We start from the raw sequence: 12,997 nt of genomic DNA, 5'->3' as shown, positions 1-12,997 counted from the left end.
CATTACATGTTCGCCTGATCTCAATTGTTTAAGCAATTGAACGCAATTATTTTCCACAGCTCATTTCTGCAGTCATATATTTACCTTGCAACAAACATAACGTATACTGGGTACATTTTTCTTTTTAGGTGAAGACAAGTAGATCTTATGAAAACATCTAACTTTTAAGTGCCGCTGTTAACATATTAAGAGGGTCAAGTCAAAAGTTCTAAGTTTGTCTGACATGGATGCTATAACACCATTTGAGGTCAGTGTAATGAGTAATGTTTGTTTATTTGAGCTCAACCTATACAGGTCATCAGTTGGGAGCTACTAAGTATGAACAGCCAGTTTGGCCATTTTAGGCTTATACTTAGCTGCATACAATGAACAAAAAAGACAATTAAAGCATTGGTCCTGTCATCAGGAGATAGTGAGTTCAATCCCTGGTGATGCTATAGCCATCTGTAGTCAGGAATCCAGGAAAGCACAACTGGCCTTGCTCTCTCTGGGTAAGTAGGATGGCTCTCCCTCTCTTCCATTACTTAGTGTGATGCTAGCCAATGCAGGTGGCTGTTGGCTGGCATAACAGAACTGACAGTTAGTGCTCTCCTCCAAGCGAGTTGAGCTGTCCAACGACGTTGCGTTAGCGGCATTTTAAAAAAAGATGTAGTGGCTGGTTTCACATGTCTCGAAGGAAGCCTTTGTTATCCTTCAGCCTTCAGCCTAGTTATAAGGTGGAATTGAACATTGGAAAAATGGCAAAAAAAAAAAATAACTGCAATCATTTATATGGCAATGAATAATCAGCTAAAATGTCATGATGGTAACAGGCCTACGATAGGGCTACAGTAAGGATACAAAAACTCTTCTACATACAAAAGAAGAGCTTTTGCAGACTTTATAAAATCCTTCCTACTTATCTGATCAGAGCAGTCCTATGGTATTGACCTGTCAAAGCTCAACAGCGCACAAATCCGCTATGCAGGCGAAAACACAGCGAAAGCAGATCATAGAGAATGGACACACATCAGTGGCGGTGCACCCATGGGACATCATGTAGTATGCTAGTGCTGAACACACTCCTCAAAGAGCTCTCGCACGCAGGCCTTCATGTAGCCCTCCCTGGCTTTTACTTACATTTGTGTTCAAGGACACTATCGCGCAGAGTTACAATATCACAGCTGGAGCATAAATCACAAGTAATCCAGCAGACAAGGCGCTCTGTGTTCGCAGAAAGCCCGGCATTTGTAACTGCCACAGTGGCGTAATGGATTTCATCAGTTCGGAAAAAAAGCAAGAAGCAACACCAGGGTAGGATCTAACGGGGAAATGATAACTGTGCATTCACAATAAGTGAAAATGTCCAAATTATTATCAGTAGGGATGAGACAGTTTATTGGAAACAGATAAAAAGTGATGTATTTTGATGGTAATGTCATAAACAGCAGTCCATTTGTCATTATTATTCAGTGCTGTTTTTCTCTGTTGTGGGCTTTGGTTCAAAGCCTTTATCCAAAGAGACACCAGTTAAATCATAAATATTGGAGATGCAGTAACAGCATGAGATGCGATCTGTCGTCTGTATATTTAGGGCCAGATTTACTAACGCTATCAGCGCATGTTAAAGCGGTTAGCACATGCGCTTCCAGCAACATGATCCACGACTGGCTTGTGACAGTTTCTTTGCCAAGTGATGCGCTGTTATTAGTTTTGCTCAAGCTGAGAAACGTGTGACAGACAACACTGTTCAAGTATGTCAGCTCCCAGTTATCTTACAGTAAACAGTTTGTAGCATAGCGTAGATGCCACAGTGCGACCTAATGAGACTGCATTTCACACTTCATGTTGCATATGCATCTGTGCTCCTCCATGTACACATACCCCTGCAATTCTCAATCATGCCAGCTGTCCACCCGTTCTACTCATAAACTGTTCCCATTCAAGGACATGCAAGGGCTGCTGTGTGTCTCAAGAGGAAGCAGTTTGTTTCAGTCACCGTGTGCCACTCGCCGCCTGTTTAAAGAGATGATGAAGATTTATCTGTCTGCTTCATCTACAGCAGCATTCCATGATGCAACTGGGCCTTTACACTGACTTCACGCCAACAGGGCCGACCACAAACAGAGTCTGCTCTAATCACCGGTCGTGATTCCACATAATATAATCTTTTACAAGTCGCAGCATCTGTCCCTGCCGGCTATAAAAGCTGAAGAGAAATAATTATGGCTCATCAAAGAGCTCAACTGCACAGGGCGAGATGCTGTGGTTTTTTTGTGTGGTATACTACACCTGTGAGACATACATACAGCCAAAGAAGAGAGAGCTAGCGTGTCGCTTCGCCATCTACCCTGAGTCTTTTGGAATATATTTCATGAGCAAGTTTTTTCCCTTTCAGCCTCTTTTCCGTCCTCCTGTTTTGCTCCTCATGCATGGCAGCTAGCACGCGCAGCTTCAGCGCTTTGGCCAGATTTCAGGAGGAAGAGATCCAGAGGGCAGACATTAGAATTTTATATCACTTCAAGACAGGGGAGAGAGTGAGCAAGCGAGAGAGGGAACATGAGCCTTCTCTGACAGTGGGAGCGGTCTCAGAGCGAGTGATGGGATGCGTTTTTGCGCGTCTCACCTGAGAGGCATGCTTAAATCAGCAGCCGTGATACGGTAATTCCACCGCTCATATTTCATAACATGGATGACAGCTTTATGTTTACCAGATTGGCCATAAGCATTACGGAGACGGGCAAAAAAACAGGAAAAGAACATCAAGAATAAAGAAGCGGGGACACTGGGCATGCTAGTCGATCCACACACTTCTGAGCAGAAGCCCTGGCCTAGAAGAATCTTAGAAAAAATAATTTGAAAAATATTTAGCAGTAGCTATGGCTAAAGTAAGAAAGCAAAGTGGCTGCAATTCTCCTCCACAGCTTGGGGAAATGAGCAGACACCAGGCTGGGCAGCGAAATGAGTTTATTCACAACTGCATCGTGCTCAATTGCTAATCCACTGTGCACTCTGGTCCACTGACTACAGTGTATCTCTAACACCTGCGATATTAATAATACAGCGAGCCGCCAATTCCTTTCAGATGGCTATCCTTCCTGCTGAAGGCTTGTTAAATATTCATTGACAATTATTCCACAGTGACTGAAGGCTAAGTGCTCAGAGAGAGAAAGAGAGAGTGAGAGTGAGAGAGAGAGAGAGAAGGAGCGAGAGCTACGCAGATATTGATGTTCACTTCTCTCAGCCGCAGCCTGCAGATCCCAATCACACTCATGCTAGAGAAACCAATAACCGATAACAGGCTTCCAAAGTGCCAAGGTCCTGCTGCCATTAGCAAATGAACAAACATGTCAATGACCTGTCCCACCAACTGAGCCATAAGTGTGGACGATTGAACACAATGCTTGAAATGGCTCTAAGTACATGCGAAATAAAGGTCTGTATTGGCATGAAGCCAGGACTCAACCCATACCTGTGATTTTGAGAGTCAATCAGACCAGGTTAGACTGGTACCAGTGAATTTGGAACCTGAACCTGACCCCAGCCTGCCGACATGCACTGACAAGTTTTTTTTTTAGACCACATTCCTTCAAATAAAAGAAATCTACCATGTAAAAATCACTCACTAGAAAACAAACTTAACCCAACCCGAACCCCCGATATTTTGTTGGGCTCAGGTCAGGCAGCGGATCTCTAATTCATAAACAGGGAAATGGAGGCAAGCTGCGTTACTTGGACTGAAGCCAAGCCACAGATTTGACCTCTAGTGACTTTGTTAAAATAAAAAATACACACTCCCTATGAAAAGTTTGGAAAGTATTGATTTTCACTGTTACTTTTTAAGTCAGTAAGAAAATACCTGCAAATCACTGCTGTCGGAACAAAACCTTGTATCTCCACTTTTGTCATTTTTTGACATAATTTGAAAATGCCTGTTGCCCTTTACATGGTGTGTAAATTTCATGATGAATGGACCAAAAGAAATGGCCCAAAATGAAAAGTATGGTTCCTTTTACTTACATTAAAAGTAAAGCATGTTTTTTCCTTCTCCTGTAAAGTTATCATTTAGGAGATACAAGGTTTTGTTCCAACAACAGTGAAATGTTTTGTCAAAACATTAAAACAGATATTTGCTAGGCTGTAGAGTTTTTTTTCAACACTCAGCTTAATGTTCTTTAAAGTGTCTTCCGTGGTCAGATGATTAGGTTTTGCCTAAATATTGATTTGACAGTTTTCTTTTGCTAAAAGCACATGTTGAAACTCTTCTGATGGTTAAAACACTTGAAAGGTTTGAGCGTTGATGAATGCTGACATCTCAACAAGGGGATAAAATGTGTGTAGTATGGCGTTATTCCAAAACAGTACAGTTTGCATTTTGTGCAAATAAAAATGGCAAGATTTAAACAGCTTTGTATTTCTTTTCTATGTTTTTGCAAATTAACAAATAAAACATGCTCATTCATTTAAAAACACTTTCAAAAGATAAAGCCTGCAGTGTACTTAAAACAACAAAAGAACTAAACAAAAAAAAATAAGTACTGCCAAACAAAAACTGTCTTAAAAAGAACTCAAGCATGTCTCAGCACTGCTTGAAGCTCACTCTATGCAGTGAGCCAACTGTAGGGGGCAGTCTAAAAACAAATGATGCGGTGATTAGGACCAATCACAGTCAAGGGGTGGTTGCAGAACAAATGACGTGGTGATCAGGAGTCCTGCTCAGCAAATGCAGCACACCGCTTTCTACAAACTCAAACCAAAGTGCCGTTTTTGCCAAAAAGGCGCCATGTTGCTTGAAATGTGTTTTTGAAGCATACAGTGTACTCAGGACTTTCTATGAAGTTTCTATGAAGAAGTTTATACCTCTACTGATCAACAGATTATGAATATTATTACACTGAAACAATGTTTACATTGCTTGCTGACTAGATGTGTCTGTTCAGAAAATGAAGCTACACCTGCACAAAAACCAGATCCAACCATTCAGTACATGTTGAAATGAATACGCTGAGCTGTTCAATAAAGAATGTCTTGTTTTAAAGAAACTGTAACTGCTGCATGCACAGAGGTAGACAAAATAAAGCCCATGCCAGCCAGTGCATGGATGTTTCAGTAATTCAGAGCTGCACTGCATTTCGTTTTCAGAGAAGCTTTTGAACAGGTTCTAGAGGGAAATGATTCTTCAAGAACACTCCCAGCACTAGAACCCACTATCATACTAAACAGGAGGAGACAGTGTGGGTTGAAGGTTTCCTTTGGCATTCTCAAAATAAAAAAAAAAATAATAAATTAAAAAAAAAAACATAGGTAGAAAAAAAAGTAGGAGCCAGGCTATAAAGGAACAAAGGATGTTTGGAGCTCATTGTGCCAAATGAGGTGGTTTAAACATTGCGTTTGGTTACAAGTAGTTTGTAGCTTTCTCATAAATCTCAGTCTTGTAAACAATATAATCCGTAGCTTTAGTCAAGGTGAGGTCTGAGGTTTTTCCAGTTTATTCAGTGTTGTAGCAGACTGATTGATTGACTGAATTTATTTAACTATCTCAAACAAATAGCATTTTTCACACCTTAAAAAATGGTTATGCCATAATATAAAAACACAGAAATAAACAGGGATAACACCAAAAGCCAAAGGCTTATATCCTGTTTAAGTGTAATATACCTAAATAATCAAATGTAAACATGTTCATTCTTTAATTTCACAATATCTTGGTATTACTATTAAAATTAATAAGAAGTACATGTTTTAATGTCTAACTGAGGATTAGATATTTCAAACATCTAAATCTTTTCTCTCTGGCATTTCCATTATTTTTTATCTCTTTAATGTATAATTACATCATTATTTGATTATTTGAGCTCAAAATGGATGTGAGGACTAAGAATACAACACTAGGGACTTTACAAGGCTACAGCATTAGAGCTTGACTTATTCTGACAGGGATATTTACCTAAAGCTCAAAGATGAAGACTGTTAATGTTTTTATTTGTTTGTTTAGACTTTAAAGACAGTAGCAGATATCACATATATAAAAAAAATCATATCAGAAATGTGGATAAAAAAACACTGGCATTCTAAAGAAAGCCTTACGTACAGTGAATTGTTTTCCACAGCAATGAAAAAGTCAAGTACAGCCCAATAACACAACACCTCAATATCACAGCATGCTTATCAGATTAGTCTTTATCTTATTGTGACTGAAGTCATTAAACATCTGCAGGCATGGCATGCGGACAACCCGCTAACCACAAAGGAAATCAAAGTAATAGTTTCTTATTGCATTGTGCCTTTTCACAAAGGCACTCCGATTCGAATAATTACTGCCTAAAGTGCTCCTTGCTGCTTTATTTGCAAGCAAGTTAGATAATCTTTGATCTGATTGCCAAGTGTCAAAGGCAGAATACGAATGAAAAAACAATAAAATCTGGTTTATATTTTGGACTTTTGCAGGCACGATATCTGGCCAAAGGACAGAGAACAAAAAAAGAAAGAAAGAAAAAAAAAACACATTAAGCCACACGAGAGCAGGCTTTCAGTGAGGGTAGAGCTATATGGATTCATTCAGGTCTGAGGCCGAGCCTATGCACCCTTCACAACAATAGAATTACAAAGTTCCAGTTAATCTCTCTATGAACTGGCCAAACGCTAAGTAGACAGAGAAAAAATGTAGAGATAAAAGACAGTCTGAGACAATTCACATCAACAGTGAACCAAACAAAGGAAGATGTTTATGAGAAGCAGATTTCACATCCTCGCTTTAATGTTCTGCAGTCCATTTCGCACCCACTAACAATATTCATTTCAAAACACGGTGCTCATACATCTAATTTAGAAAAAAAAAATTAATATGAGTTAAACCCTGCCTGCATATTAATTCATATCATTTGTGTGATTAAATATTTGAAACTGTCTGCAAAAACCAGGCACTATTAACTTTTTCATAAAACATTCATTTCAATTGTCAAACTGCCGTCGGCGAAAACACTTAGAGAGGTATGTCAATTTTAACTCACTTTATAAATTACAGCTGGAGTGCCTTTGCATGCTAATACATGCAGAGAGAACTAGAATAAATTACTACTTATTTGGATCCTTGATTGTATTTCATTTTTCACTTAAGGCCCAATAAACATTTTTCAGAGGATGTAGATGAATGTGATGTCTGTCAGAATTAAGCAAAACTACTGTTGAGCAAGTTCTCTCAACTTCAAGAGGGATTTCCAAATTAAAACTGACACATTTTCAGTCAGCAAAGGAAACATGGCAAAATCTATGTCTAGTTAGAATCTTTTGGTTTTCACTGCTCAGTATTTTAGTATTATTTTTCAGCTTTGCTAAAACTTACCATGGCATACATCAGTGTCTGATGTATGTAAGTGGATTCTAATTTTTTCCATGAGATATGCTAAAAACTACAGCACGTAGAAACTTCCGAGACTCCTGATCCAGTCTGAACCTCCCGAAACCATCTAATTCACAGCATGTCAAACTTATAACTCCTCAAAACTGCACCTAAATACGCATCAAAGTCTAAAAAAGTCCAATCAGAATTCTCAAAGTTAGTGCTAATATTAGATTTAGAGCAAACTTGACCATGAAGCGAGGTGAACTTGTGCGCCGGTGCATAAATTGGGGCGCGGAAGGTGCCAGCGTGCTCCTCTCCCCAGACTTTAAGTGCCACCTCGTGTAATTTCATTTTCACCAGCAATAACCCGGGGTCACTTTTTAAGCATGGTGACTTTGATATACCTAAGACTTCTCCATATGCATGGTGGGCCTGTGTGTTGTGGCACGGCTGCTGTTAACATATGCCAACGAGCAGAATGGGGGTGGCTGAGGTGCGCGCGAAACCCCTCCGCCACCCCCTCCCACTGCGCCGCACTCAGCCAGAGAGAGGGGTGAAATGGCGGCCCTGGGGCAGACAAGCTGTCTCCAAGCAGCCTCTGATAAGGGCCCTGCCTGCCTTTTACATATATACATTTGACAGTGGCAGAATATGCCACAGACACCTGGCAGGGACCAAGCTAAGGACGCAGATACGCAGAATGCTCTAAGCCATGCAGGAGGTCCCCAACACAGCTGATAAACCCACAGGACAGGGCTACATCTGGGACTGCCTGGTCAAATATACAGAGAGTAAATGTTAGGGTGTCGTGGCTAGGTTGTTAACCTGGGGGCGATTTTGACAAGCTGGTTACAGGATTAGTTTGGCTAGCGTAAAATAGCATGCTTTAATCGAGGGCGATGACTTGGAGAGGGCTGAAAAAGCGTTGGAGAGGTGCCCGCCCCCATTTAGAAGAGACAGTGGTACATTCCCTACCTCTTTTCATTTTATCAGAATCTGAATCAAGGATATTCACTATGTACATCAACATGTATTAGAAAGTTCTCATTGCTTGGTCCCAGTATACGACTTTCAACACACTTACACTAATGTTGCACCTTCAATAAAAATACAATATACACAACCTAAACTTAGAGTAAAAATCAGACATAAAAACAGCAGCTGTATGACAATTAGATTGTGAATATCCAATTATGCTTTATTTTGGGGAGGTGCACAGCCCCATGTGGAGGGGCCAGCAGTACATTCCGCAATGCAATGCCACCACCATCCTGATTCCATGGTAGTGCGTTTATAGATTGGTTCTGATCATGTAATCATCATGTAACATATTAGAAATTCATCTCTGTGTCCTGATTCGTCACATTAAATACAACTTACATCAATACTGAACCTACAAAAAAATACTTTATACACAGCTTAGTTTTATGCGTACTGGTACGTATGTACAAGAGTTAAAAACAGCACCTGCATGGCAATTTAATTTTACTTATTTATTTTATTTCGATAGTGCACAATTCTCAAATAGCAACAGAAAGACTATTTACTTGGGGTGTCAAAGCGGGCAGGGTTAGGAAAGTGTGTTAGTGGTCCAACCTCAACAGCATCTCAACATCTGCCTGGGGAACAGTGGGTTAGCTCATCACAATATGTCTTAAAACAGGCCTTTAAATAACCCACAGCTGGCAGTCACTGAACACAGCATAGACCAGTTCCAGACAGAACCTTAGTTGGCCTTATCACTGACCCACAAATGTGTTTTTGTAGTAACTGTTGCAAGGTTGGGCAAGCTTTACAGAACACTGGCAAAAATCCCACTTAGCCTAATGAGAAAACTTTATTACATATTTTTTGTCAAAACATGGAAATGTAGAGATATTCATTTCATATTATATGTACTTTTTATGTATCTCAGGTATATTTTTTGTCATGTAATTGAGCTGACCTTAGCCTGATTTCACATTTGTTGTTGTAGGGTGACTACATGTGTTTTTCTAAAAATAAAGGACACTTTAACAGAAAGGAAACTGTAGAAAGCAAAGTCAACATGAAAGTAAAGCCAAATCCCAGACATTTTAGGCAATTTAGAAATCCTGCACAGACACTTATTCAGGTCTTAAAAAGTGGACATGTCCTGGAAAAAGAGGACTCCTGGTCATCCAAGTTGCTGTTTTCAAGTTGACTAGTTTTAATTAGCTACAACAACTTGATGGTACAGAATTTTAAACTTGAAAATCAATGCTATGTTGCAAATCTAAACTTCAGTGTAAATACATCGGGTTGAACATCAATTGAAGGTAAACTGAGCCTTAAATTTGGAACTGAACCCAAATGTAGCCCAAAAACATTCTGTCCAAACCCAACTGGAGACTGAAGAAAACTTTTCTAATCCTAATTAAACAATTTTTAAGTTACTTCATGGCAACAATGACAGATGTCATCAATAAGCAAAATGGAAATAGCATACTTATCAGTTATCCAAAGTTAAGTTTAAATCCCACTCTATCTAAAGCAAGTTTAAATGCAGGCCAAAACATGTTAAGGTAGGAAAGAGTCTATGAGAATCCCAAACATGAAATCTGAACGAGACCCAAACCCAGCAAATATCTGAAAAATGATGTCTGTGAATCGCTGTGTTCAGACAAACATGGCAAGGTCTAACTCTGAATCACCTCAGTGCTCTAGTCTGAACATGGTGAGACTTTCCTCACACACACACACACACAAAGAAAGAGTGCTCCCCAGAGCTCAGACACATCACCCACTGCCATATTCAGCACATGTTAATAATCCCACCTCAATCCTCGCACACATGTAGGCCACCTCACCGCCTTATCCTCTCTGCTTGTGCTAAGATATGTCCTGACATTTAGCTGAAGCATGGAGAGGCTCTCTACCTGCTGCTGGAGGTGTATTACCATGGCAATATGAGAGAAAGAGACTTCCTAAGGATTCAAGCAATTCTATAACCATGCGGTCACAGAGACTCCACCAAGCTGTTTGTTATTGATCTGTCTCTTATTTTTTCTGTGTATGTCTCTCCATCTTTCTCTTTTCTCATTCATTTCAAAAGGTATTATTTGCATAAGTATACAATAATATTGCAATAGAGAGCTTTCATGGACATATGAGTAATATTTTTTAATAGCAATACTGGCAAAACAGCAATACTGATTCTTATAATTTAGCTGTATTGTGCTACTGATGCTTATTATTGTAACTTGCGCTCACTTTCTCTCCCTTTGTCTCTCTCTATCTCATTTTCCGCCTACAGTTTAATTAGAAGAGAATAACTAAAGTAGACAGGGTTCCCTCAGGATTATCATTTGACCAGCATCCAGCCATGCTGGGACTTTACGGCCTCCCAGAAAATAATTCAGACAGCGCAACGCAACACCAAAATGTGGGCGAGAACATATGTTTGAAGCAATAATAACAAAGCGTTATGACTGTCAGGAGAGACGCGCCCTGCTTTGCACACACCTTAATGGCATTCTGGGGAAAGGCTCTGTGTCTGGGCAGCGTGCTATATTACTTCTTTGACAGCGAGCATTGCTCATCGGTGTGCCGTTTTTAACCAAAGCAAATTAATGACTGCGAGCAGCACCTGTTGTAGTGTGGCATTAGAAATTAATGGCGAGGGGGACTCGTCATTGAAAAGACCGCCTTGACAGCAGTTTCTAAATATTGTTTAGTCGGAGAAATGTGGACCTGAACAAGCACTAAGAATTCCCCATACCTCCATCAGCATGGCTCAATGGGCCATAAGGTGGTTTGAGACAGGCACTTAAGCCTGAAGTTTCCTACAGAGGATTCTCATCAACTATTGACCTACGTGTGCATATGCAAAACCTACAATATGCTACATTCAACTAACATGGAGGAGCTTATGGAGTCTGACCTTGATGTACTGCACGATAAATGCATTAGTAGAAGCACACAGCTATCAGTGGGTGATGGTTAAAAGCATCCTGAGATGGGATAAAAGATGATTCTTAACAATATGTTAAATTCTATGTTAAAAGGCCCATTTCCATGTATTGTATTTTTTCCCACTCATGTCCAAATGTTTGTGTTGGTTTTATTACCAAAAACAGTCACTACATGACAATTTTCCAACTTCTCTTCATCTGTTATCAGGCTGTTTTTGTTACTCTGTCTTTAAGACTGACATGTAAATGACATCTGTTCTGATTGGCGGCCTTTAAAAAGCAGTCTATATAACTTCAGACATGTATGGGCAGGACTAAACTGCTGTAGGCAGACTAGGCTGATTCATTTAAATTAATTGGTTTTCATAACATCACAAAACTTATTTTTTTGCAGCTTAGTTTCCATGAATTGACTGTACGAACTAGAGAATGAGGTATGTTTTAAAAGTTTAACAATGTTTACATACTTCATCAAACTACTTCAAAACAGTGATGAAAATGAATTTTCCATGATACTGGATGGTGACCCTGTAAGGTATTGTTTCTTTTTTAACAGAAGCTGGACCACTATGCATCTTTGGCATGGCAGCCATGTTGAGGCCAGGGTCACGACACTGACCTTGACTGTGGTTTCCACATTAACAATGGCCTTGAACTTGACCCCAGCTCCCACCTCCCCCCTGCACATATTTACCCAAGCCCTGTCCTGGAAGCAGCCCTGCTGCCCCTTCCGCACAGCAAAGCGAAGAGATTTGTGGCTCCTTGGGTGACCTTCCCCCCACTCCTCCGGCCTGCCTCTAATTAGGCGATGCATCTGATCATCATTAACAGCTCCGAGATAATGAATCACTTGCTCCTATCTCTCTGTTAATTCGCTGTAACCAAGCGGCTAATGGCTGTCAACGCTGACTGATCACACTGATTGTGGTGACTTCTAATTGCAACAAAACAATTTAAAAGCAGCCCGGTTATTTATGTCGCCCACGGAAAGAGAAAAAAGACGGAAGGAGGGGATAGCTGCTCACAAGTGGAAGAAGAGGGGAAAGAGATGAGACGAGAGGGAAAAGGAACAGTCTGGTGGTGGATGAAGTGGGGGAGATTATGGAGGAGAGGGGAAGTGGAGATTGCACCCAAGTACAGCTCAGGCTCCCCAGGGAAATCCAGCTGAGGGGGATGCTGGATGCTGTTCGCTCTGTTGCTGCACCCTTCACACACAACACAACCCCGGAGATCAGCTGCTTTCACTCCCCCCGACGGCACCCAGGGCCTCCGCACAAACGCACTATCTAATTGGAGTGCAATTACCCAATCACAATTGACAATTAAACAAAGAGAAATTGGTACCCAGAATGACTACCTCTGCAATTACACATTAAGTGCAAGGTATAAATTGAGTTTCGCACATGGCCTGTAAAGCATAATTGTGTGTTTGTGCGTATGTGTGCGTGTGTGGGTGTGCGGATGTTGGCAAAACCTATCAAATTATTCATGCAACCACACAGGCGTTAGCACTCATTTATGAACAGGAATTCCATATTCACATCATGCATATCATAGGCATGTCTCCCTCCCTTCTTCTTCGAGAGCGCCTAACTGGCGAGTTTTTCCTTTAGCCCTTTCCTATGCTAATGGCCAGCCCTCCCCTGCCTGGCCTGGCCCCCGTGTTTGTTTATTTTGCTGAGCGAGCAGCGGATAGCCGCAGGCTAGCCGAGCAGAGAGGAATGGGAGGGTGGTGGGGTGGTGG

General features: G+C 40.7%; 1 protein-coding gene across 1 annotated transcript in view; it reads right to left on the bottom strand.

Moving 5' to 3' along the window:
- The window catches only part of akap6 (A kinase (PRKA) anchor protein 6), a 126,903-nt gene that overhangs the window by 62,264 nt on the left and 51,642 nt on the right, over positions 1-12,997 (bottom strand). The gene's annotated exons all lie outside the window — the stretch shown is intronic.

Source organism: Colossoma macropomum, unplaced genomic scaffold (genome assembly GCF_904425465.1).
Source record: "Colossoma macropomum unplaced genomic scaffold, Colossoma_macropomum, whole genome shotgun sequence".
Taxonomy (NCBI): domain Eukaryota; kingdom Metazoa; phylum Chordata; class Actinopteri; order Characiformes; family Serrasalmidae; genus Colossoma; species Colossoma macropomum.
The sequence above is the reverse complement of the archived record's forward strand: the minus strand, read 5'-3'. Positions and strand labels throughout refer to the sequence as shown.